This window comes from Phyllobates terribilis, unplaced genomic scaffold (assembly GCF_046119375.1).
Source record: "Phyllobates terribilis strain yellow unplaced genomic scaffold, ASM4611937v1 Scaffold_200__1_contigs__length_3551848, whole genome shotgun sequence".
In the NCBI taxonomy this organism is placed as follows: Eukaryota; Metazoa; Chordata; class Amphibia; order Anura; family Dendrobatidae; genus Phyllobates; species Phyllobates terribilis.
In genome coordinates, this window is record NW_027362960.1 from 1534060 (window position 1) to 1560042 (window position 25983).

At 48.0% G+C, this 25983-nt stretch overlaps 1 protein-coding gene across 1 annotated transcript in view; it reads left to right on the forward strand.

The window, feature by feature from the left end:
* The first annotated feature begins 24427 nt into the window (after positions 1-24427).
* The window catches only part of LOC141213620 (uncharacterized), a 44700-nt gene continuing 43144 nt past the window's right edge, over positions 24428-25983 (forward strand). The window contains exon 1 of the mRNA XM_073665229.1: positions 24428-24488. The gene's annotated coding sequence lies outside the window, so the exon portion shown is untranslated. The remainder of the gene's footprint in view (positions 24489-25983) is intronic.

The following is a 25983-nucleotide window of genomic DNA, read 5'->3' on the forward strand; positions in this document are numbered from 1 at the left end:
AGTTATACTGTAGTGAAGTTGAGCATTTGGTGCAGATATTATTCTCCTCAAATGGGTACACAAACATGATAAACTCTAAATTGATTTTCAATAAACAACCATCAGCCGCCCCATCAAACACCTCTGCTGCTTCTTCCTCCTTCTCTGTTACCGTGCCAAGTTGTGTCACGCAGGTATCCGACAGAACCAGCTGTATACCCGCTGCAGTTAGGCTGAGTGACAGCCCGTCAGCTGTAAGTGAAGTGGACATGCCTGTTGTGTTTGTTTCCCTGAGCACACCACACGCTTCTCAATCCACCGTAACATCTCCGCCCGCACCTCACTCACGGTCTATCGGTTTGTCCGTTTCACAGTACTCTGCCCTCTCTCAGCACTGCAGCCAGCCCTCAATCCCGCTGTTGTGGTCACGTAAGAGATTGTTTCATCCTACACATGACAAAGCTAAGAGTTTGAACTCCACCATCTCCAATCTGTTGGCCACGGAAATGGTGGTCTTAGGCCCTATTTTTTTAAATGTAAATACTTCCGATTGAGTCTGCATCTCCTGGGTTGGCTGTAGTGGGACAAGTATGGGTCTGCGTTAAACTACTTGTAGTCTGATGATATTTTTGCCACTTCGGTGGTGTTAGGCCCTCATTTAGGGTAATGTGAACACTCCTGGTTAGGTCTTCATCTCCGTGGTTGTTAGAACTCTCCTGTTAGTTTTTTTCTATTTTGCTGGTCACATGACCTTTTTGCCTATTTAATCCTGCTCCGCCCTTCTGGCCTTGCTGGACTTCATTGTAATTTCTACTCTTAAGCTAGCCAGGTGCTTAGTTACCTTTCTCTGTCAGTTTAGCTTGGTCTTTTGACCTCTATGTTCTATGTTGTTTGTTTGTCTTTTTACTGCTACAATTTCTGCTAGGAGGTGTCCATCTTTCTCCCAGTCCCTAGTTCTTGTAGGGATCCCTCCCTCACATCTATAGGTCTTCGTTCAGACTAGCTGAGGACTTTAGCGGGTCTGATCGCAGGATCAGGTTCCCCGTTACATCGTAGGGATCTAGCGTAGTTCTATTGTAGGGACAGATCTCCTGTCTTTCCTTAGTGCTTGTAGCAAATCATAACAGTAAGTCCAGCCCAAAAATATCTCTAAGGAAAGACCTCCAGTTTCCATCATGGTGTCGGTTCAGGATTTGGCTCAACGCCTGCAGGGACTCTCTCTGGAGGTGGCCGAGCTCCAACAACATGTGAGTAGCTGTTCTGGAGCGCATTTTGTGGAGCCAAAGGTACGATTGCCGGATTTATTTTTTGGTGAACAGCAAGATTTTTTTTCCTTTAAAAATGCTTGTTTATTGTATTTTCGTTTGAGACCCAGATCCTCTGGTGATGAATCACAGCGCATAGGGTTCATAATGTCTCTTTTGCGCAAAGAACCTCAGGGATGGGCCTTTTCTCTCCAACCTAGTGATCCATGCTTTAGATCAGTGGATAGTTTTTTTTCTGCTTTGGGGTTGTTGTATGATGATCCTGATCATGTCTCATCAGCTGAGATGGAATTGAGATTTTTGAGGCAGGGATCAGGTAATGTGGAAAATTATTGTACTCACTTCCGTCGGTGGTCTGCTCAGGTGGGGTGGAACGATTCAGCTTTGAAAAGTTTGTTTCTTGCTGGGCTAGGTGAAAGGTTTAAGGATCTGCTGATTGCTTATCCTACACCTGGAAACTTGCAGAAGGCTATGCAATTAGCTATACGGGTGGACAGGAGACTGCGTGCAAGGGTTAATGAGAGTAAATCCTTTGCCATGTCAGCTCCGAGTCTTGAGAGGGTCTGTACTGACATTGGAGAGCCGATGAAGATTGGGGCGATGTCACCCCGCTCTCAGGAAAAAGACCGCAGGTTTTCTGAAGGTTTGTGCTGTTATTGCGGAAAATCTGACCATTTCATTAAGAACTGTGTGCTTCGTATGAACTAAGAAAAAAAAAAAGGTCAGTTACTCCCGTATAGCCTGTTTAAACACTAAGGGGGTATTTCTTTCTGCTACTACTGCAGCTCAAGAAGAATTAATTGAATTTCGGGTATTTGTGGATTGTGGTTCTACTCTGAATGTGATTGATGGGGGATTCTTGGAAAAACTTAAATTAAAACCCAAACCTTTCTCATCCCCTATTGCCGTGGTTTCTGTCGATGGCTCTCCCTTGAACTGTGTTACTCACAAGGTTTATTAATTTCCCCTCACTGTTAATGGTATTCACCAAGAAAATTTGGATTTGGTGGTATTAAATAATTTGCCTTCTCCAGTAGTTTTGGGGTTACCCTGGTTAAAATTGCACAATCCTGTACTGGATTGGTCTACTAATGAAATTAAGTCCTGGAGCCCTAAGTGTTAAGACAAGTGTTGTAACGGGCGCATTGCTGCTGTGGATAAAGGGGAATTACCTGTACCTATTCAGGATTTTTGGAAAGTTTTTTCTGAGGAGGAGTCGCAAATTTTGCCTCCCCATAGAGACTATGATTGTACCATTGAATTTGTCCCTGGAGCGACTCTTCCTAAAAGTCGTTTATTTAATCTTACTATTCCTGAGAGAAAGGCTTTGGAGGAATACATACAGACAAGCTTGGCCGCCGGTCATATCAGACCCTCTAAGTCACCTGTGGCTGTTGGATTTTTTTTTGTTAAAAAAAAAGGACGGCGGTTTACGTCCCTGTCTGGACTTTCGCGAGATTAATAAAATTACTGTACGCAATCCCTACCCACTGCCATTGATTCCTGATTTGTTTAACCAGTTAGTGGGGGCCAAGTGGTTCTCTAAAATTGATCTCCGGGGGGCATACAATTTGTTGCGCATGAAGGAGGGTGATGAATGGAAGACTGCTTTTAACACTCCTGTGGGTCATTTTGAGAATCTGGTTATGCCTTTTGGTCTTACCAATGCACCAGCATTTTTTCAGAATCTTATTAATGACATCCTTAGACCATTGATTGGCAAAAATGTGTTTGTGTATTTGGATGACATTTTGATTTATTCGCCTGATCTGGAGTGTCATTGGCGGAGCGTATGTGAGGTATTACAGTTATTAATTGACAATTCGCTTTTTGCTAAGCTAGAGAAATGCGAGTTCGCTGTACAGAGAATTAGTTTTTTGGGATACATTATCTCCAGCGAGGGTTTTGAAATGGACCCGGTGAAAGTTCAAGCTGTGCAGGAATGGCCTACGCCTATTGGTTTGAAATCGATACAGAGGTTTTTGGGTTTCGCCAATTATTACAGAAAATTCATTAAAAAATTTTCTATTATTGTTAAACCACTGACCGATCTCACCAGGAAAGGTGCTAATACGGTTCAGTGGACTACTGAGGCCATTGAAGCTTTTGTGTTTCTAAAGGAGAGGTTCAGCTCTCCCCCCATCCTTATGCAGCCTGATGTGACTAAGCCGTTTTTGGTTGAGGTTGATGCTTCTTCTGTGGGGGTCGGTGCGGTGTTGTCTCAGGAAATCAAGGATGGAGTACATCCCTGTGCCTTTTTTTCAAAAAATTTTTCTGAGACTGAACTTAATTACGATATTGGTAATCGGGAATTGCTGGCTATTAAACTCGCATTTGAACACTGGCGTCATCTCTTGGAAGGTGCTGAATTTCCCATTCAGGTTTTCACTGATCATAAAAATCTGATCTATCTTGATGCTGCCAAGCGCTTGAATGCCCGTCAGGCTAGGTGGGCACTTTTTTTTTCGCAGTTTAATTTTTCCGTTACTTACATCCCGGGTACCAAGAATGTTAAAGCTGATGCTTTGTCTCGCAGCTTTTCTCCCATGGTCGGTGCTGAGGAGGAGGAAGCATTTTACAAGAAGGTGTTGTGATTGCTGCATTGGACTCCGTTTTGGAAGATGAGATTCTTAAAGCACAGGAGAATGCCCCATCTAACACTCCCCATGGGAGGTTGTTTGTGCCTAGGACCTTTAGGAGAGATTTGTTTGTTGAGTGTCATGAGTCTCGGTTGGCAGGTCATCCAGGAATTTCTGAGACCAAGAGACTTATGGGTCGCAGTTTTTGGTGGCCTGGATGGCAGAAGGAAGTCATCAAGTGGGTGCGTCAATGTACTGTGTTTGCTAGATCTAAGTCTTCTCATACTCCTGCTGCGGGGTTGCTTTGCCCTCTGGAGGTTCCTAGTGCACCTTGGACACATCTGGCTATGGACTTTATTACTGACCTTCCCTCCTCTAAGGGTTTCACGGTCATCTGGGTGGTTGTGGACCTTTTTAGCAAGATGTATCACTTGGTTCCCTTCATCAAACTGCCCTGCGCTAAGACACTCGCTAAGGCTTTTGTTAAGGAAATTGTCAGACTCCATGATGTTCCTACTGACATTGTTTCTGATAGGGGACCTCAGTTCGTGGCTCGTTTTTGGCGTGCCTTTTGTGACAGGTTGGGAGTTCAGTTGTCGTTTTCATCTGGATATCATCCTGAGTCTAATGGCCAGACAGAAAGGAAGAATCAGGATGTTGAGCAGTTCTTGCGTTGTTTTGTGGCAGACAATCGAGGGGTGGTCTGAGTTTCTGCCGCTTGCTGAATTTGCTCTTAACAACCATACATCCTCTTCTGCTGGATGTTCGCCTTTTTTTTGTTGTTCTGGGAGACATCCGTCTTTTGGGTCATTCTTCAAATTGGTATCGGCTGTGCCTGAGGAGGAGAGTTTTTCCGGTGATTTGGAGAGAGTTTGGACGGATGTGCGTGGTAATCTTCAGGAGGCTAACAAAAAATCTAAGAGGTACTTTGACAGGAAACGTCAAGAGGTTTTGTTTACGGTTGGTGACATGGTTTGGTTGTCCTCTAAGAATCTGCGGTTGAGGATTCCTTCTAAAAAATTGGGTCCCAAGTTTGTAGGGCCCTTTAAGGTGCTTCAGGTAGTTAACCAATCTGCTGTTAGGTTGGAGGTTCCCACCTCCTGGAAGATTAATCCGGTGTTTCATGTTTCTCTTTTGAAAAAAGCTGATGTATCAGATAGAGACGCCACTGCCACTGTTCCTCCGGTGGTGGAGGACGGGGAATATGAGATTTCCCGCATCCTTAATTCTAGACGGTATAGGGGGAGTTTGCAGTATCTCGTCGCTTGGAAGGGTTTCGGTCCAGAGTATAACTCATGGATGAGGGCGGATGATGTTTCTGCTTCCAGACTTGTCAGAGCGTTTCACAAGAGGTTTCCTGATAAGCCTGGGATCCTCATAGAAGAGGGGGTACTGTTAGAACTCTCCTGTTAGGTTTTTTCTATTTTGCTGGTCACATGACCTTTTTGCCTATTTAAGCCTGCTCCGCCCTTCTGGCCTTGCTGGACTTCATTGTAATTTCAATTTCTACTCTTAAGCTAGCCAGGTGCTTAGTTACCTTTCTCTGTCAGTTTAGCTTGGTCTTTTGACCTCTATGTTCTATGTTGTTTGTTTGTCTTTTTACTGCTACAATTTCTGCTAGGAGGTGTCCATCTTTCTCCCAGTCCCTAGTTCTTGTAGGGATCCCTCCCTCACATCTATAGGTCTTCGTTCAGACTAGCTGAGGACTTTAGCGGGTCTGATCGCAGGATCAGGTTCCCCGTTACATCGTAGGGATCTAGCGTAGTTCTAATGTAGGGACAGATCTCCTGTCTTTCCTTAGCGCTTGTAGCAGATCATAACAGTGGTTGGCTGTACTGGAAGAGGTGTGGGTCTTATTTACACTATTTCTACAGTAGTGAAATTGATGCCACTTTGCTGGCATCTGCCACTAATTTTTTTAAATCTGGGGAATCCTGATTGGGTCTCCATCTACTGGGCTGGTTGTAGTGGAACCTTCCTGTTCTGCAGTCTAAGTTGTGTAAGGTTGCGTACCAGTCCTTGCTGCGCTCCTCATACAGACTCTGCCTGCTGCGCTCCTCATACAGACTCTGCCTGCTGCGCTCCTCATACAGACTCTGCCTGCTGCGCTCCTCATACAGACTCTGCCTGCTGCGCTCCTCATACAGACTCTGCCTGCTGCGCTCCTCATACAGACTCTGCCTGCTGCACCATCTAGTCTGTCCTATTGGATCCAGCTGCTGCGTGTCCGTTGGTCTGTCCTGAAGTGGCACCTGGCGTTCATCGGGAGCCAAGTCTAACCTCACCATCAGATGCTCTAGTGAACAGTCTGGCGCTCGCTTGGTAACACCCCTCCAAGCTCTCTGGGGTCCGTGGCACAGTGGTTCTACAAACCACATCCGTGACAGTGCGACCTCGCAGGCGGGGTCCTCTCTCCTGTTGTACCAGTCGGTGACCCCTTTTAACATGTAAAGCGCAACTGAATAAATGTCGCTGTCACAGTAATAATAATTATAGTACTTATACTCTGGGTCAATTGATGGCACTTCCCTGGTTTTTACAACTAATTTGATGTGTTTTGGCAGCTTTTTGGTCCTGTTTCTAGGTGTTGTATATGCATTTTTTTGGTCCCCCCCCCATTGACTCCTATGGGATTCGGAAATGTTCGACAAACATTCAGTGAATAAATTTGGCGAATATCAATTTGTTCAGCGAACTTTTCCTAACCAAACATTGAAATGTTCGCTCATGCCTACTGTTGATGTGGCGGATATTTTAACAATTTTTGGCCTTCTTCTCAATATGGGTCTGATAAAAAAAACCATCATCAGATCATATTGGTCAACTGATGTCCTGTACGAAACCCCTATGTGCAGAGAGGTAATGGCCCGGCGACGACTTGAGAACATTCTGTGATTTCTACATTTCGCATAAAACGCAAATTGCCCCCCTCCCAATGACTCCAGCTATGACTTTACAAAATCAGGCCCCTGATGAATTACGTTAGCAATAAATTTTCCCAGACATATGCCTCCGAAAAAAATATCTTTATGGATGAGTCTCTGGTCCTTTTCAAGGGCAGGCTGCATTTCAAGAAGTACTTGCCGAATAAAAGGTCCCGATTCAGACTGAAAATATAAAAGCTGTGTGAAAGCGACAATGGCTACACATACAAATTCTGGGTGTATGAGGGAAAAGACACCCAGATTGTTCCTCTCGAATGCCTTCCCCCCTAAACGTAGCTGGGAAAATTGTCTGGCACCTGGTCCATCCCCTTTTAGATAAGGGCTACAACTTGTATGTAGATAACTACTATACAAGTGTACCCCTGTTCAGGTGCCGGTCTGCCAAAAAAAGTGGCTTGTGGAACCTTACGCCGGAACCAAAGAGCGTTGCCCAAGACTCTTGTCACCCAAAAATGAAAGGCAAATTAAATTAAGGCACTCTGTAATGAGGACATGCTGCTTGTCAAATTTCATGTTAAAAAAGATTTCCTCATGCTGTTATCAATACATGCTGACAGAAGCAGCCCTGTCTCTGTACGCGGGACAAGTTATACTATCCGGAAGCCCGTCTGCATACAGGACTACAATAAGTTCATGGGTGGTGTGGACCTTGTGGACCAGATGCTGCAGCTCTACAGGGCTGTTCACAAATCTCCCGTATGGTAAAAAAAAACTTGTGGTACACCTTGTCCAAGTGGCTTTATATACTGTAATTCTTTTGTACTATAAGGAAAAACTGGGAACAAAGGATCTTACCTTGAGTTCCAGGAAAAAGTGAGAAAACATTTGATAGTTCGAGACCAAGGGAGGCTGGGGGGAGAAACATCTAGCGAGGCCAGCAGAATAATTCCCAGTCAGCATTTTCCCTCACAAGTGCCACCAACAACCAAATAAGGCCGACTTAAAAAGAGATGCAGGGTGTGTTTATAAAGATGGAGTTAAAAGGGAAACCATTTACCAGTGTGACACTTGTCCTGATCAGCCTGGCCTCTGCATTAGGGAATATTTCCTTCGCTATCAAACATCCCTAGAATAAGTGGATTTATTTTTTTTGTTTTTACCCTTGCCACCTTCTGTCATTTTCCCTCAATTCACTTTTTATTTCTTCATCACCCATTAATAAATTGGAGTACAAAAAAAAAAAAATGAAAAAGTTAATGAGCCAAAAAAAGAGAATGGACAGCACCTCCAAAAACATACGTTGATCTAATGCCTCTCGGCAAAAATATATAAAGCTGAACATGAGGTTCTTAGTTTAACATTCTGATCAGACTGTATGAAGCCCACTGCCACGTCACGTCAAACCTCGTAGTGGGTCCTAATATTTCCTGCCTGAACGGGAGTGGAGCCGTGTGCCAACAACAGCCACAGCGACCATGCACCAGCAGGGCGGGCGGCCTGGTGCCTCACAGCACCCATACTGCAAGACCGAGTCCCCATGACTCCAGGCCGCGCCGCCCCACGAGCACAAAGCCACAGCAACAATGGACGACACACTGCACTAGCACCATATGAAAGGAGCATTGTGACTCACCTTCCACAAGCTCTCAAGTGAGAGCAAAAATAGGCTAGACCCTCTTTGCAGTCTCCTGCTAATTAAAATCTCCTGTGCCAAATGGGAGGAGTGCACATCCGAAAAAAAAGGACATCATGCACTGAGCCAAAAAAAGAGAATGGACAGCACCTCCAAAAATATACGTTGATCTAATGCCTCTCGGCAAAAATATATAAAACTGAACATGAGGTTCTTAGTTTAACATTCTGATCAGACTGTATGAAGCCCACTGCCACGTCACGGCAAACCTTGTAGTGAGTCCTAACATTTCCTGCCTGAACGGGAGCGGAGCCGTGTGCCAACCACCGCCACAGCGACCATGCACCAGCAGGATGGGCGGCCTGGTGCCTCACAGCACACATACTGCAAGACCGAGTCCCCATGACTCCAGGCCACGCCGCCCCACAAGCACACAACTATAGCAACAATGGCCAACACAGTGCACCAACACGACAAGAAACTGAGTACTGTACACTGATGAAGGTCATATGCGACCGAAACGTTTGTGTTTTGTACTGTAATTTACTTAATTAAAATCAAGTAAAAATATTTGAGTCTTCGAGTGCCGAGCTTTGTTATATATTGATATTTGGCTTGGTACCTTACCCGTGCACCAACCTATACCAGGGGTGCGATAGTTTATTTACTTCTACAGCAGTGACATCACCAATCACTGATGTCACTGCTGTAGAAGACAGCAATGTATACTGACAGGGTGTAAAATCACTCCTGTCAGTGTACATTGCTGCTGCAGGAGGTCACTGGGGTTCATTAGCTGAAGATCAGCTGATCAGCCCCAGTGAGCTCACCACCATGGGGACATTCTTGAGAGCACGCTCCCTGCAGTGTACCCCCAGCCGCCGGGAGGAGAACGTCGCTGGGGGGCATTGGGAGGACATCGGGGGCACCGGACAGGTGAGTATAGTGTTTTTTTTCTTCTTTTTTTTAACTGCTGGTGGTTCCCCGCTCGGCTGAGGAGAACTACTGCTCTTCTCAGCTGCACCGCTGACACTGTTATGAGCCTGAACGGCGGTCGGATGAGAGGAGTAGTAGTCCTCCCCAGCCAACCTGGGTACCACTCGCAGCGCGTTTCCGGAGCATTTTCCGCCCATTGGCTTTAATTGAAACGCAGCAAATCCGCCAGTATAAATTGCATACGTGCGGATTTGCTGCGTTTCAATTAAAGTCAATGGGCGCAAAATGATTCGGAAACTCTAGGCATAATGGTCATGCTGCGTTTTTTTACGCAATGGTAATCCTGAGTGGATATTTCCGCATCATGTGCACAGCATATCAGGATTACCATTGCAATTGCTGTCAGAGTGTTTTTGATGCATTTTCGCACTAAAAAAACGCAGTAAAAACGCATTAAAAATGCTACGTGTGCACTTAACTTTAGTGTGTCAGCATCACATGGCACATCCGTCCCTCATATAGGGATTGATGTACAACTAGTCCCTTTTGTTACGAGAGTGGCAGTAGCCCTGGATATTCTTCCATACAGTGAACGTGCTCACGTGTAACATTGTTACACTCCTTCATTTTGAAACATGTTGCCTTTCATTTCAATGCAATTTTTTCCAGCACTAATGAAATAACTGTGGTATGCTCTGTGAGTATAGTCATATTTACTGGCAAATGTGATGCTGGGGACATTGTACCCCATACAGTGCTGGCCAAAAGTATTGGCACCCTCGCTTCCGATAACCATCAATGAGTTTCTTACAATGCTCTGCTGGAATTGTAGACCATTCTTCTTTGGCAAACTGCTCCAGGTCCCTGATATTTGAAGGGTGCCTTCTCCAAACTGCCATTTTGAGATCTCTCCACAGGTGTTCTATGGGATTTAGGTCTGGACTCATTGCTGGCCACCTTAGAAGTCTCCAGTGCTTTCTCTAAAACCATTTTATAGTGCTTTTGGAAGTGTATTTTGGGTCATTGTCCTGCTGGAAGACCCATGACCTCTGAGGGAGACCCAGCTTTCTCACACTGGGCCCTACATTATGCTGCAAAATTTGTTGGTAGTCTTCAGACTTCATAATGCCATGCATACGGTCAAGCAGTCCAGTGCCAGAGGCAATAAAGCAACCCCAAAACATCAGGGAACCTCCGCCATGTTTGACTGTAGGGACCGTGTTCTTTTCTTTGAATGCCTCTTTTTTTTTCCTGTACACTCTATGTTGATGCTTTTTCCCAAAAAGCTCTACTTTTGTCTCATCTGACCAGAGAACATTCTTCCAAAACGTTTTAGGCTTTCTCAGGTAAGTTTTGGCAAACTCCAGCGTGGCTTTTTTATGTCTCGGGGTAAGAAGTGGGGTCTTCCTGTGTATCCTACCATACAGTCCCTTTTCATTCAGACGCCAATGGATAGTATGGGTTGACACTGTTGTACCCTCGGACAGCAGGGCAGCTTGAACTTGTTTGGATGTTAGTCGAGGTTCCTTATCCACCATCCGCACAATCTTGCGTTGAAATCTCTCGTCAATTTTTATTTTCCAACACATCTAGGGAGGTTAGCCACAGTGCCGTGGGCTTTAAACTTCTTGATGACACTGCGCACGGAAGACACAGGAACATTCAGGTCTTTGGAGATGGACTTGTAGCCTTGAGATTGCTCATGCTTCCTCACAATTTGGTTTCTCAAGTCCTCAGACAGTTTTTTGGTCTTCTTTCTTTTCTCCATGCTCAATGTGACACACACAAGGACACAGGTTGAGTCAACTTTAATCCATGTTAACTGGCTGCAAGTGTGATTTAGTTATTGCCAACACCTGTTAGGTGCCACAGGTAAGTTACAGGTGCTGTTAATTACACGAATTAGAGAAGCTTCACATGATTTTTCAAAGGGTGCCAATACTTTTGTCCACCCCCTTTTTTAGGTTTGGTGTGGAATTATATCCAATTTGGCTTTAGGACAATTCTTTTTGTGTTTTTTTCATTGAAGACAAATTAAATGAAGAGAATAATACCAAAGAATTTGTGATTGCAATCATTTTCAGGAAGAAACTGAGTATTATCTGACAGAATTGCAGGGGTGCCAATACTTTTGGCCAGCACTGTTTATATGAATTTATGACCTAAAAAGACTGGGTGCTCCATCCCTTTTGGGTCCGATCATTCAGTCAAACTATGCTAATGGGATTACGTTTGAGCACAAGAGGAATATGAATTTTGGAGTCTACTTTCTCACCTCTCACTACTATGTATTGAAAATTTGTCCTAAAAAATTACACTTTGTGAAAAAAAAATATATATATTTTTTTCACAGTTTTTGAAGTAAATCCTTTAACAAAATGTGGGTTCAAAACACTTATTATATCCAATGAATTCATAAGGTGGTGCAGTTTAGAAAATGGGGTCAATTGTGGAGTCTTTGCTGTTTTGGCATGTAAAGACCTCTATTTCAGCCAAATTTGTGTTCTAAAATTCAAATAGTGCTTCTTCCGTTTGCAGCCCTGCCGTTTGTCCAAACAGTGTGTTTTGACCACATGTGGAGTATTGCCACACTCAGAAGAAAGTGGGTAACAAACTGAGTGGTCTATTTTTTTCATGTTACCTCTTGCAAAAGTGTAAAAATTGGGGCTAACAAAACATTTTTGTGAAAAAATTGAAATATTTCTAGATGACGATCTAATATCACATTGTGTGCAGTACCTGTGGATTCAAAATGCTCACTATACCCCTGGATAAAAATGGTATCACTTATGGAGAGTTTCTTTTTTGCCAAATTTCCATTTTTTTTTCACAAATCAACTGAAATCATGTCGAAGAAATTTTACCACTGTCATGAAGTCCAATATGTCACGAAAAAACATTCTCAGAATCAGGGGCATCCGTTGAAGCATTCCAGAGTTATTACCTCATAAACAATGGTCAGAATTGAAAAAAATTGGCCTGGTCAATAATCTACAAAGTTGCTCGGTCCTTAAGGGGTTAAACGGAGTATAATTATTATTATTATTTATTATTATAGTGCCACTAATTCCATGGCGCTTTACATGTGAAAAAGGGTATACATAGCAAACAACGAGTACAATAATTTGAACAAACAAGAGTCACCGACTGGCACAGGAGGAGAAAGAACCCTGCCGGCAAGGGCTCACAATCTACAAGGGATGGGTGAGTACAGTAGGTGAGGGAATATTTGACACGTTCCCTAAAAATTTCTGGACTAGTATTGCAGTAATATCTGATACATATGACAACCACGGTTTTGGGTACTGGCCTTGTAGTATGGTATTGGTCAGCGACCAAATGTGAATAGTTTGGAACAACACACAACTGCCAGACTTTAAATGGAGTATAAAGTACGCCTCGTAAACACACAGCTTCGCTCCGTACACCTCGTACACACAAGGCTCTGCTACATACGCCTTGTACACGCACAGCTACGCACACCTCATACACGCATGGCTCCGTTCCGTACCCCTTGTACATGCTGTGACGCATCAGCTCTTGGGTAGGCGCAGATTCACACAGGAATGCAGCCCGCAGGTTCAAAAACAAACTGGTGATTTATTAAATGTCCATAAACTAACCAGGAAAACAAAACATAACAGCCTTTTTTCTGGTACAATAAGGTATAACAGAACAAAACTCAAAATAACCAGTCCATATGCAGCACGGCAAGCTTGGTACTTCGGGGACACATACCTCCCGTCCACGACCTGTCCGGTAGCAATCTTACATACCTCCCCCTCTGCCCAAAGCCGGGGGCTTGGCACCTTCTGACACCATACAATAGACCCTTGACAGGGCATCAGCATTCCCATGTTGTTTCCCACACCTATGCTCTACCTGGAAACTAAAATCTTGTATGGCTAGAAACCATCTAGTTACTCGGGCATTGTTCCCCTTCTTTTCTCGCATCCACCTCAGTGGGGCATTGTCCGACACTAACTTGAATCTTCTACCTAACAGGTAATATCTCAGAGTGTCTAACGCCCACTTGATGGCTAAACATTCTTTTTCCACTATGGAGTAGTTCTTCTCGCATGTGGACAGTTTCTGACTGAGGTACATTATAGGGTGTTCCTCTCTGTTAATCTCCTGGGACAAGACTGCTCCCAGCCCGACATCCGATGCATCCGTCTGGACGACAAACTCTTTGGAGAAGTTGGGCACCACCAAAACTGGCTGTTTACAGAGGGCCAGTTTCAATTCCTGGAAGGCCGCTTCAGCTTCTGGAGACCACTTGGCCATAGCCGACTTCGTCCCTATGGCTGTCAGCGGGGCTGCTATCAGGGCAAAGTTAGGGACAAATCTTCGACAGTAGCCAACGATGCCTAGAAATGCCCTAACCTGCTTCTTCGAGAGGGGCTGTGGCCAGTTCAGGATCGCCTCGACCTTATTTATTTGTGGTTTTATTTCCCCTCTACCAACCACGTAGCCCAGATACTTGGCTTCCTCAATCCCCATGGCACATTTTTTCGGGTTGATGGTAAAGCCCGCCTTCCTTAGGGCGTCAAGTATGGCTTGAACTTTTCCAAGAATACTTTCCCAGTCCTGGCCGAATATGACGATGTCATCTAGGTAAGCCGCTGCATACTTTTTGTGGGGTGGTAAGATCTGGTCCATGGCTCTCTGGAAGGTGGCCGGAGCTCCCTGAATCCAAACGGCATCCTGACGTATTGATAACATCCATCTGGCATCGAGAAGGCCGTCTTCTCCTTGGCCTCTTTGGACAGGGTAATTTGCCAATATCCTTTAGTGAGGTCCAGGGTGGTGATGTATCGAGCGGGTCCTAGCCTTTCGATAAGCTCATCTACCCTAGGCATTGGGAAGGCGTCGAATTTCGAGACCTCATTCAGCTTCCTATAGTCATTGCAAAACTGCAATTCTCCATCTGGTTTCGGCACTAAGACTATAGGACTGGACCAGCCACTCTTGGACTCCTCAATGACTCCCAGGTTCAGCATCCGCTTCACTTCTTTCGAGATCATCTCTCTGTGGGTCTCTGGGCTCCGATATGGTTTTAGGGTGACATGAACATGAGGCTCTGTGAGTACTTCATGCTCTATGAACTGAGTAAGTCCTGGCAACTCCGAAAACAGGTCTTTATTTCGCTGTAGCAACTCTTTGCACTGTTGCTTTTGGGCACGTGACAGCGACTCTGCCACCATGACCGCTTTTACATCAGCGTCAGGCTCAGCCACTAAACACGAATCTTTCACGGGCTCCCTATCTCGCTATGGCTTAATCAAGTTGACGTGGTACACCTGGTAGGGCTTCCTTCTCCCTGGCTGGTGGACTTTATAGTTGATCTCATCAACCTTTTCAACTATTTCGTAGGGGCCCTGCCACTTCGCCAGGAATTTGCTATCCACTGTATGTACCAGCATCAGTACCTGATCCCCAGGGTTACCTTGCCGATCTCTTGTGCTTGGAGGAGGTGCTCTATCACGATGGGCATCACCCTGGCAATTTTCTCTTGCATTTGGGCCACATGTTCGATTACACTCCTGTAGGGTGTAGACTCCGCCTTCCAGGTCTCCTTTGCCACATCCAGGAGTCCTCGGGGTGTCAGCCATACAACAGTTCAAAAGGGGAAAATCCAGTAGAGGACTGTGGTACCTCTCTGATGGAGAAGAGAAGGTACAGAAGTAGGCAGTCCCAGTCTTGGCAGTCCTTCTCTACGACCTTCTTTAACATGGCCTTCAAGGTTTTGTTGAACCTTTCCACCAAGCCATCCGTCTGTGGATGGTAGACTGAGGTCCGTAGTGTGATTTGCAGAGTTTTGCACAACTCTCTTATCACCTTTGACATAAATGGGGTCCCTTGATCCATTAGGATCTCCTTAAGCAACCCCGTTTTAGAAAAAAATGGACCAACTCCCGGTCTATACACTTGGAGTAGGAGTTATGTAGCGGCACAGACTTCGGATACTGTGTCGCAAAGTCGAGTACCGCCAGGATATACTAATGCATTCTGGCGGACTTGACCAGGGGCCCCACCAGATCCATGGCTATGCGATCAAAAGGCACCTCAATGATAGGTAACAGCACTAAGGGGCTCCAGAGACGTGTCACCGGGGAGGTCAGCTGGCCGGTGGGACAGAACCTAGAATAATTTACAATTTCTCGGTGACAACTGGGACAATAGAACCTCTGGAGGATTCGTTCCTGTGTTTTTTCTATCCCCAGGTGACCACCTAAGACATGTGCATGGGCCATGTCTAACACCTTACACCTGTATGTTCACCAGCAACTGCTCGACAAGCTCCCCTCTCACCTTGGTGCCTCAGTATAACAAGTCTCCATTGACGGCAAAGTATGGGTATCTGGTGTCACCCCCAGCTCTTGAGCAACACCGTTAAGTACAGACATATTATCAAATGCCCCATTAAGAGTTAAATCCCTGAGTTGGGTAGTTCCAACCGCAATTCATCTGCCTCTTGGCACTTTGGACGAACGCCCAGTGAAGATTTAGTCCCCTTCTTTTGGGAGCCCCAGAAAGGTGACCTAACCCCTGCTTGACCACCCAGGGAACACTCTACCGCCCGATACCTCTCTACTAGGCCCACCAGGTCATCTGCATTTTGGGGATCTCCCTGGGCAACCCAGGACTGAATCGGCTTTGGCAGAGAGTGGATAAACCGATCCATGACCACTCTCTCAACCATCTGGACTGGGGAACTAGTCTCTGGCTGCAGCCACTTCTGTACCAGGTACATTTGTGACCAAGGAGGTTTGTCTCTGTGGAAGTCCCAGAGGTGGACTTGTTGTGCTCTGACTGCCAGGCTTAGGCCCAGCCGTGCCAGTATCTCCGCATTAATCTTGCTATACTCCTTAGCATGCTGCAGTGCCAGATCAAAATACGCCTTCTGTGGTTCCACGGTCATATATGGCACTAGAACCTCTGCCCACTGTTGCGGTGGTAGTCTCTCATGGTCACCACCCTCTCAAACACGGCTAGGAACGCCTCAACGTCATCCCCCGGAGTCATCTTTTGCAACGCCCTCTCACGTTTTTCCTCACTTGGGTCTCGTCGCTTCGGCCTGGAGGTGGTGCGGCTTCTCTGACATGGAAGGACCTCTGCCAGGAGCGTCATCTGTTCCTACTGCTGTCGCTGCTGCATCTATTGCTGTTGAAACTGGAACTGTTGTACTAACAATTTGTTAGTCTCCTGCTGAGCTTGCTGCTGATGCATATTCGCCTGCACCAGTTGCTTTATCAGCTCTGTTACGCTCGCGCCCGGACTGACTGGCGTGAGCGTGATTAGTGATCCCACTGTACCATGAACCGAGGAGTGCCTGGAGGGGCGTAACTAAGTATCAACTCGATCCGACCAAGGTCGCACGGCGGTTAACGACTCCATGAATCAAGGAGGAACCGAGCAGAGGGATCAGGTGCTACTCCAGGTCAGACCCCGGTCACAGCTGTTGACCCACACCGGGGAATGCAGGAACAGGCAGGTTAGGCTGGCATACAGACAAGTGGGTATTGGCCGGCACGGCTGGTATGCAGACAGGTGGGTACTGGTAAGCACGGCTGGTATGCAGACAGGAAACTACTGGCAAGCACGGCTGGAGTGCAGACAGGTAGGTACTAGCAGGTTGGAGCGCAGGCTGGATAGAGTCCAGTACAGACTGGGAGACAGGAACAGAGCCACAGATGCGGTAGACAAGCAGAGTAAAGTGAAACCGCCGGAGCGGAGGACAAGGCAGAGCAGAGCGGAACCGCAGGTGCGGTGGACAAGGCAGAGCAGAGCGAAACCGCCGGAGCGGTGGACAAGGCAGAGCAGAGAGGAACCGCCGGAGCGGAAGGCTAGGCAGAGCAGAGAGGAACCGCCGGACCGGTGGGCTAGGCAGAGCAGAGGGGAACTGCCAGAGCGATGAGCAAGCAGAGCAGAACTAAACCGCAGGTGCGGAGAACAAGGCAGAGAGGAGAGGAACCGCCGGAGCAGTGGGCTAGGCAGAGCAGAGGGGAACCGCCGGAGCGGTGAGCAAGCAGAGCAGAACTAAACCGCAGGTGCGGTGAACAAGGCAGAGCAGAGGGGAACCGCCGGAGCGGTGGGCTAGGCAGAGCAGAACAGAGCTGACGGTGCAGGCAGAGAGGACAGGGCTCTGTTCACATGGAACAGACTGAAAGATACAGGAAGATGGCTAGAACACAGGAGGTAGATACGGAGGAAGGGAAAAGGGACAAGCAGAACCAGATACACACAAGGTACTTACAATGAAGTAGTGAGTGGACACAAAACTCACAAACAGAAGTATAGAGACAACGAGTAGGAGTTAGGTGCTGGTTCAGACACTGCAGGAAAAGGGAGGGTATGGACATAGAGACAAAACAGGTAACAGGCTAAGAGACAGTTCAGACAGGAACTGATACTGCAACGAGTTACAGGAACGAGCCTGGGTATACGGCCCCCAGGGTGGCGGAAATGGACTAGAAGTCACAGATACAGGCAACAGGCCTGGGTATACAGCCCCCAGGGTGGCAGAACAGACTAGAAGTCAGAGATACAGGTAACAGGCCTGGGTATACAGCCCCCAGGGTGGCAGAACAGACTAGAAGTCAGAGATACAGGTAACAGGCCTGGGTATACGGCCCCCAGGGTGGCAGAAACAGACTAGATACAGGACAAGACCTGGCAATTCAGTTGCAAAGACAAACTGAGTGAAGGTGTTGCTCAGGCACCTCATTCTGGGTGGAGGGGGTTTAAATATCCTGTGACTCACAGCAATAGGCTGGAGACGCATTAGGGGTGCGCCCACAGCAGCTATAAGAATCAGGAAGTAACCGGGCCGCCGCCCTAAGCAGTCAGTCAAGAGACATGCACACAGCATGAATTGGAGCAAGGTTTGCAGGCTGGACTGATGGGTAAGATTGCGTTCTTGCATGGTTGGTGGTGGTGCACTATGCAAGCACGCCGCCAGGGATGTTACAGTACCCCCCCCTTTTACGCCCCCTCTTCTTCAGGCCTGCAAGGGTCTTCTGCAGAGAATTTGGAGGCCAATCCTTCTCTTCAAGAGGATTACCTCTTCTGTCCATTAGAGGAAACGAAACTGGTCTCATCATCTTGGTGACTAGGATGCTTCCTCCTATCAAGCCATCCTCAGCAACAGATGAAGTGGGTGAAGTACCAGGAACAGCACACTGGAAAGTCTCTCTCCATTTGTTATCAGGTAGCACCCTGGTGGATTCAGGAGACAACTGGAGGTCTTCCGCCTGGTTGGAGGGGTGCAGAAACTCGGGAGTAACCACCGCCTTGATGTACACTTTGCCAAGCTTACTGGAAGAAGTGGGCGGCGTACCAGGTACCGGGTGTAGGAAAGGATCTCTCCGTTTATCATGTAGCACCCCGGGGAATTCAGGAGACAACTGGAGGTTCTCCGCCTGGTTGGAGGGGTGCAGAAACTCGGGAGTAACCACCGCCTTGACGTACACTTTGCCAAGCTTACTGGAAGAAGTGGGCGGCGTACCAGGTACCGGGTGCAGGAAAGTCTCTCTCCATTTATCAGGTAGCACCCCGGGGAATTTAGGAAACAACTGGACGTCCTCCGCCTGGTTGGAGGGGTGCAGAGACTCAGGGGTAATCACCGCTTCAAGGTACACTTTGCCAGGCTTACTGGATGAAGTGGGTGAAGTACCAGGTACAGTATGTAGGAAAGTCTCTCTCCATTTGTTATCAGATAGCACCCCGGAGGATTCAGGAGGCAACTGGGGTTCCTCCACCTGGTTGGAGGGGTGCAGAGACTTGGAGGTAGCCACCGCCTTTATGGACTTGAGACCAGATTTATTAGAGATGGAGGGTCCTTGCTTTGGGACCATCTTCAATCTGGTTTCAGAGATGACATGTCTGTGAGGCGGAGCGGTACCTGAAGCCAGATCATTGGTACAATCGTCGAGACTGTGTGGGGACATCGCCTCCGCTTCTCTTCCTTCGGAGACTTCAGCGCACAGCGAGTCAGCGACTAGCAGATCTGGTGAAGAAGAAGAAGAAACTGCTGACTGTCCTGAAGATATGGGGACTGGACACCCCTTGTACCTTAGCAGTCCCCCAGAATACACCATGCAGGATCTCCAGACCTGAGCGGGCACTAGATCTCTTGGCTCTGGACGACCTGTGGGTAAGCCAGTCAGCACCTGGAATGTGAACTTCTTCATGTCTAATGCTCCAATCTGGAGCTTAATTTGTACAGACATCTTTTGACTGTTTCTGAGTAGGGCTCTTCCTTCTGCTGACAATGCCCAAACCGGCTTCTGGAGTTGTCGGACGGGAATCAGACACCGACTCTTCAAGGCTTTAAGCCCGAAACTTCTGGTTAACTGGATGCCTTCACTTGCCACGGAGACAGTCATGGTCATCTGTGGAGAGGAAACACTAACGCCAAGGGCAGCCTCTCCTACAGGCCTAATGTCTTGGGATTCTCCAACCTTAGCAGGACAAAGACCATCAGGGGGTCCCAAACAACCGCAGCGGGACCGCAATCCGATTTTGTGACTGAGTTCTGGCCTCAGCTTTGCCTGGCGAACATAGTCATCCTTCACGGACTCAGTGCAGATAGCTGCCTTTACAGGCTGGGAAACAGGAGGTCTTTGGGAGGACAGAACCTGGCGTGATGGTTTACCTCTACGCCTTGCACGTCTGGACTGCCTCTTGAGGTTGGGAAGAGAAGTATTCTGTGGAGCATAGTCATCCTGTGTGGATTCTGGGTGGGCAGCAGTCTCTTCAGGCTGGAGGACTGGTAGGCTACCTACACACATTACCTATCGGGTCTGCTCCGGGATATTGGGAAGGGAAGCTTTAGCAGAGGCTTCAGGATTAGGGTCATCAAAAACCATTAGAAAGGCCACCAGTAAGGCCTGCAGGTCGAAGACGATAGGATCCCATGCTTCCCATAGGAGGGTGATCCATTTCAAGGCATCACCCGCTAGATAGGACATAATAAATGCCACTTTAACCCGATCGATAGGAAAATAGTGAACATAGAACTTGAAATGCAGCATGCATTGCTCCACAAACGCACGGCTACGTTTTGGATCCCCATAGTACCGTGGTGGATCCGCAGGAACGAGTGCTGATAGATCCATTTGGGCTGGTGCGTAAATCGCCTGGGCCACAGTTTGAGAAAAAAAATTTTCTTGGTGCACGTATTTGCCAGACAAGGATTCAAAATGTCTCTTAGAGCGAAGGGCCGTGGGGCTCAACGGGAACCATTGCCTGAGCAAACTGTTACGCTCGCGCCCGGACTGACTGGCGTGAGCGTGATTAGTGATCCCACTGTACCATGAACCGAGGAGTGCCTGGAGGGGTGTAACTAAGTATCAACCCGATCTGACCAAGGTCGCATGGCGGCTAACGACTCCGTGAACCAAGGAGGAACCGAGCAGAGGGACCAGGTGCTACTCCAGGTCAGACCCCGGTCACAGCTGTTGACCCACACCGGAGAATACAGGAACAGGCAGGTTAGGCTGGCATACAGACAGGTGGGTATTGGCAGGCACGGCTGGTATGCAGACAGGTGGATATTGGTAAGCACGGCTAGTATGCAGACAAGAAACTACTGGCAAGCACGGCTGGAGTGCAGACAGGTAGGTACTAGCAGGTTGGAGCGCAGGCTGGATAGAATCCAGTACAGACTGGGAGACAGGAACAGAGCCGCAGATGCGGTAGACAAGCAGAGTAAAGTGAAACCGCAGGCGCGGTGAGCAAGCCGAGCGGAGCAAAACCGCAGGTGTGGTGAACAAGGCAGAGCAGAGAGGAACCGCCGGAGCGGTAGGCTAGGCAGAGCAGAGAGGAACCGCCGGAGCGGTGGGCTAGGCAGAGCAGAGAGGAACCGCCGGAGCGGTGGGCTAGGCAGAGCAGAGGGGAACCGCCAGAGCGGTGAGCAAGCGGAGCAGAACTAAACCGCAGGTGCGGTGAACAAGGCAGAGCAGAGAGGAACCGCCGGAGCGGTGGGCTAGGCAGAGCAGAGGGGAATCGCCGGAGCGGTGAGCAAGCAGAGCAGAACTAAACCGCAGGTGCGGTGAACAAGGCAGAGCAGAGAGGAGGGCTAGGCAGAGCAGAGGGGAACCGCCAGAGCGGTGAGCAAGCAGAGCAGAACTAAACCGCAGGTGCGGTGAACAAGGCAGAGCAGAGAGGAACCGCCGGAGCGGTGGGCAAGGCACAGCAGAACAGAGCTGACGGTGCAGGCAGAGAGGACAGGGCTCTGTTCACATGGAACAGACTGAAAGATACAGGAAGATGGCTAGAACACAGGAGGTAGATACGAAGGAAGGGAAAAGGGACAAGCAGAACCAGATACACACAAGGTACTTACAATGAAGTAGCGAGTGGACACAAAACTCACAAACAGAAGTACAGAGACAACGAGTAGGAGTTAGGTGCTGGTTCAGACACTGCAGGAAAAGGGAGGGTACGGACATAGAGACAAAACAGGTAACAGGCTAACAGACAGTTCAGACAGGAACTGATACTGCAACGAGATACAGAAACGAGCCTGGGTATACGGCCCCCAGGGTGGCGGAAATGGACTAGAAGTCACAGTTACAGGCCTGGTTATACAGCCCCCAGGGTGGCAGAACAGACTAGAAGTCAGAGATACAGGTAACAGGCCTGGGTATACAGCCCCCAGGGCGGCAGAAACAGACTAGATACAGGACAAGACCTGGCAATTCAGTTGCAAAGACAAACTGAGTGAAGGTGTTGCTCAGTCACCTCCTTCTGGGTGGAGGGGGTTTAAATATCCAGTGATTCACAGCAATAGTCTGGAGACGCATTAGGGGTGCACCCACAGCAGCTATAAGAATCAGGAAGAAACCGGGCTGCCGCCCTAAGCAGTCAGTCAAGAGACATGCACACAGCATGAACTGGAGCAAGGTTAGCAGGCTGGACTGATGGGTAAGATTGCAGTCTTGCATGGTGAGAGGTGGTGCACTATACAAGCATGCCGCCAGGGATGTTACAAGCTCCTCCATGCTGCCGGACGAACCTTGCTGGCTGGCGGCCTTCACCCAGGACATATACGTTTTCCTGTAGCAGTCACACTGCCCCTTGAGATTTGTGCCCGCATTCTCCACCAATTTGTGACGGTTCAGTTCTCGGGTAGGCGCAGGTTGTAAGAAAGTCCTTACTAGGAGCTGAAAGAGCCTCAGAAAACAGTGTAGACAATTCTTCAAAGCAGAGAATGAAGTTTATTCAGAGGTACGCGGCAGAACAGTTCAGAAAGCAGGCAGGGAAAATACACTTGACACTCGCAGGTGTCTAGATAAGTAAAGCGGCATAGAGATATCTAGCGATGGTCTGGCCATGTTGTGGCTTCAGTCTGGCGATGGTGTGGCCTTGGCGGTGGACGGCCTGTAGACTGGTGATAGAATGGCGATGGAATGGCGATGGAATGGCGATGGAATGGCCCTGAAGAACAGTATCAGAGCCTTTTTATGCATAGCTTCAACAAAGGAACTGCATATTGCGGCAAAAGGCGTATACATGATAACATCATACTGCAGGGAGGATGTGCATTTTAAAACAACAATGTGATAATGCAAAATGACAATATTCATGAGTAGTTTTACCAAACTCCATTAAATCCATAAATCCCTATGTCCTTACTTAAGAAATGACATATTGACAACTATATTGTCCTAATTTCTATACCACAATTACAATAACATTATTTACTACCCTATAACACCACTTATTTACTCTCACATTGACCTGCAGCTGCTGCTATTAACCTTTGTGTATACCACTATACCTGCTAATGGCAGTGACATCATTTTAACTCTTCATTGTGATTAGGACATGTGTAGGACATGCATCTCATTAGCTGCAAAACTGAATTCTCAAACTTCTCAACAAGATGGCTGCTAGGTTTAACATGGCTGCTCAGAATATTAGGACTTCTCGTTCTCTTACAAGGTTCACACAGGAATGCAGTCCGCAGGTACCAAAACAAACTGGTGGTTTATTTAATGTCCATAAACCAACCAGGAAAACAAAACATAACAGCCTTTTTCTGGCACAAAAAGGTATAACAGGATAAAACTCAAAATAACCAGTCCAAATGCAGCACGGCTTCAGCCGTTTAAATGTAATGCTTTTCTCTGCCTCCAGCAGACTCTGAGCAGCACATGCAGTCTGCTCACCTTGCACAACACACAGAACACTGAGACAGGTGCAGCTGTCTTAAATCAGGCCTTCCAAGTCCTGGACTGGAGGTAAGTGAGCAGCTGATCCCCCCCCCCCCCCCCCCAGCTCTTTCAGCTGCTCGTAAAACCAGGCCCTTTAATCCGGGCCCATTAACTCCCTCTCAGCACTATGTGTGCTGGAGCCTGCTTCTCCGAGTCCTACATCACCGAAGCTTGGTACTTTGGGGTCACATAACTCCTGTCCACGACCTGTCTGGCAGCAACCTTACAGCGCACAGATACATACACTTCGTACACGCACGGCTCTGCTCCGTACACCTCGTACACGCGCGGCTCCGCTCCTTAAGCCTCATACACACACGGCTCCGCACCTTAAGCCTCGTACACACACGGCTCCTCTCCGTACACCCCGTACACACGCGGCTCCGCTCCGTACAACTCGTACAAGCGCGGCTCCGCTCCGTACACCTCGTACACACGCGGCTCCACTCCGTACACCTCGTACACACGCGGCTCCGCTCCGTACACCCCGTACAAACGCGGCTCCCCTCCGTACACAAGGCTCCCCTCCGTACACACACGGCTCCGCTCCGTACACCTCGTACACGCACGGCTCCGCTCCGTACGCCTCGTACACGCACGGCTCCGCTCCGTACGCCTCGTACACGCACGGCTCCGCTCCGTACGCCTCGTACACGCGCGGCTCCGCTCAGTACGCCTCGTACACGCGCGGCCCCGCTCCGTACGCCTCGTACAAGCGCGGCTCCGCTCCGTACGCCTCGTACACGCGCGGCTCTGCTCCGTACACCTCGTACACAAGCGGCTCTGCTACATCTACACTGTAAACCCCTCCTGACCCCACACATAAACTTCAGCTCATCCAGCACCATGACAACCAGCACAGCAGAGTCCTGCATCCACTGAGGCCCCTGATCATGTGACCCCTGACTCCTCCCCTCCTGTGACCTCATCACAGCTCCTGTGCGCACAGAGCAGCCATATATGTGGTGGCGGCTCTGCAGGTGGAGGTATGTGGAGACCTCATTACTGGGCGCAGGGGGCATTAACCCCTTCAGCACGGAGACTCTTTTGGGGTCTTGTGTTGCCCCTTTATGAGAATCATAAGGGTTTTGTTCTGTTTCCTGTAATAGATACATACTACCCAACTATGGAGATAGGAAGGGAGGAAACGTATTGTTCTCATAGTACAGGACCCCTTTACTGACCCCACGGTGTAATGCCCCCATTATGCCCCTTATGCAGGATGTATGATGCCCTGATGCCCCCACACAGTGTAATGCCCCCATTATGCCCCTTATGCAGGATGTATGATGCCCCCCACAGAGTAATGCCCCCATTATGCCCCTTATGCAGTATGTATGATGCCCCCACACAGTGTAATGCCCCCATTATGCCCCTTATGCAGTATGTATGATGCCCCACACAGTGTAATACTCCCATTATGCCCCTTATGCAGGATGTATGATGCCCCCACACAGTGTAATGCCCCCATTATGCTCCTTATGCAGGATGTATGATCCCCCTACAGTGTAATGCCCCCATTATGCCCCTTATGCACGATGTATGATGCTCCCCACAGTGTAATACCCCCATTATGCCCCTTATGCAGGATGTATGATCCCCCTACAGTGTAATGCCCCCATTATGCCCCTTATGCAGGATGTATGATGCCCCCACAAAGTGTAATGCCCCCATTATGCCCCTTATGCAGGATGTATGATGCCCCCACACAGTGTAATGTCCCCATTATGCCCCTTATGCAGTATGTATGATGCGCCCAGCACGTTTTGTGGAAAAAAAAAAAAACGACGCAAGATTGACACTTTGGGTTTTTTCTTTGTGTGTTTTTGGGCATACAGAGTGGGTCAATCAGAACTTGGAGACATGCCTCAGGTGTTTTGTCTCCGAAAATCAGGAGGATTGGGCATCCTACTTACCGCTGACAGAATTTGCCATCACCGTTTTTCGGTGCATACGGTTATCATTCACAGTTTGGTACTTTCAGTGGGGGAGGAGCTTCTGGATTTCCTGAAGAGGAACTGTTTGCTTTGTCGCTCTCCTCGGTGTGGCAGGGTGTTCTGTGTAATTTGAAGACCATGGGTGACAGGTATAAACGTATGGCTGACCGAAAACACTTGCCAGGTCTGGACCTCAATGTGAATGAGTTTGTGTGGTTGTCTACCAAGAATATAAGATTGAAAGTTCCTTCTTGGAAGCTGGGACCTAGGTTTATTGGTCCCTACAAAATTACCGCCGCCATTAACCCAGCAACATTTCATCTTGAATTTCCTCGGGCCCTTAAAGTTCACAATGTGTTCCACAGGTCCTTACTCAAAAGGTACGTAGAACCTCTTGAGACCTCACCTCTACCACCACCCCCAGTAATGGTTGATGGTAATTTAGAGTTCGAGAATAGTAGAGTCTCGTCTTCATCGTCATTCTCTACAATACGTGGGTTTCAGCGTCGGAGGTGAACGCTCCCAGATTGGTTCGCTCTTTTCA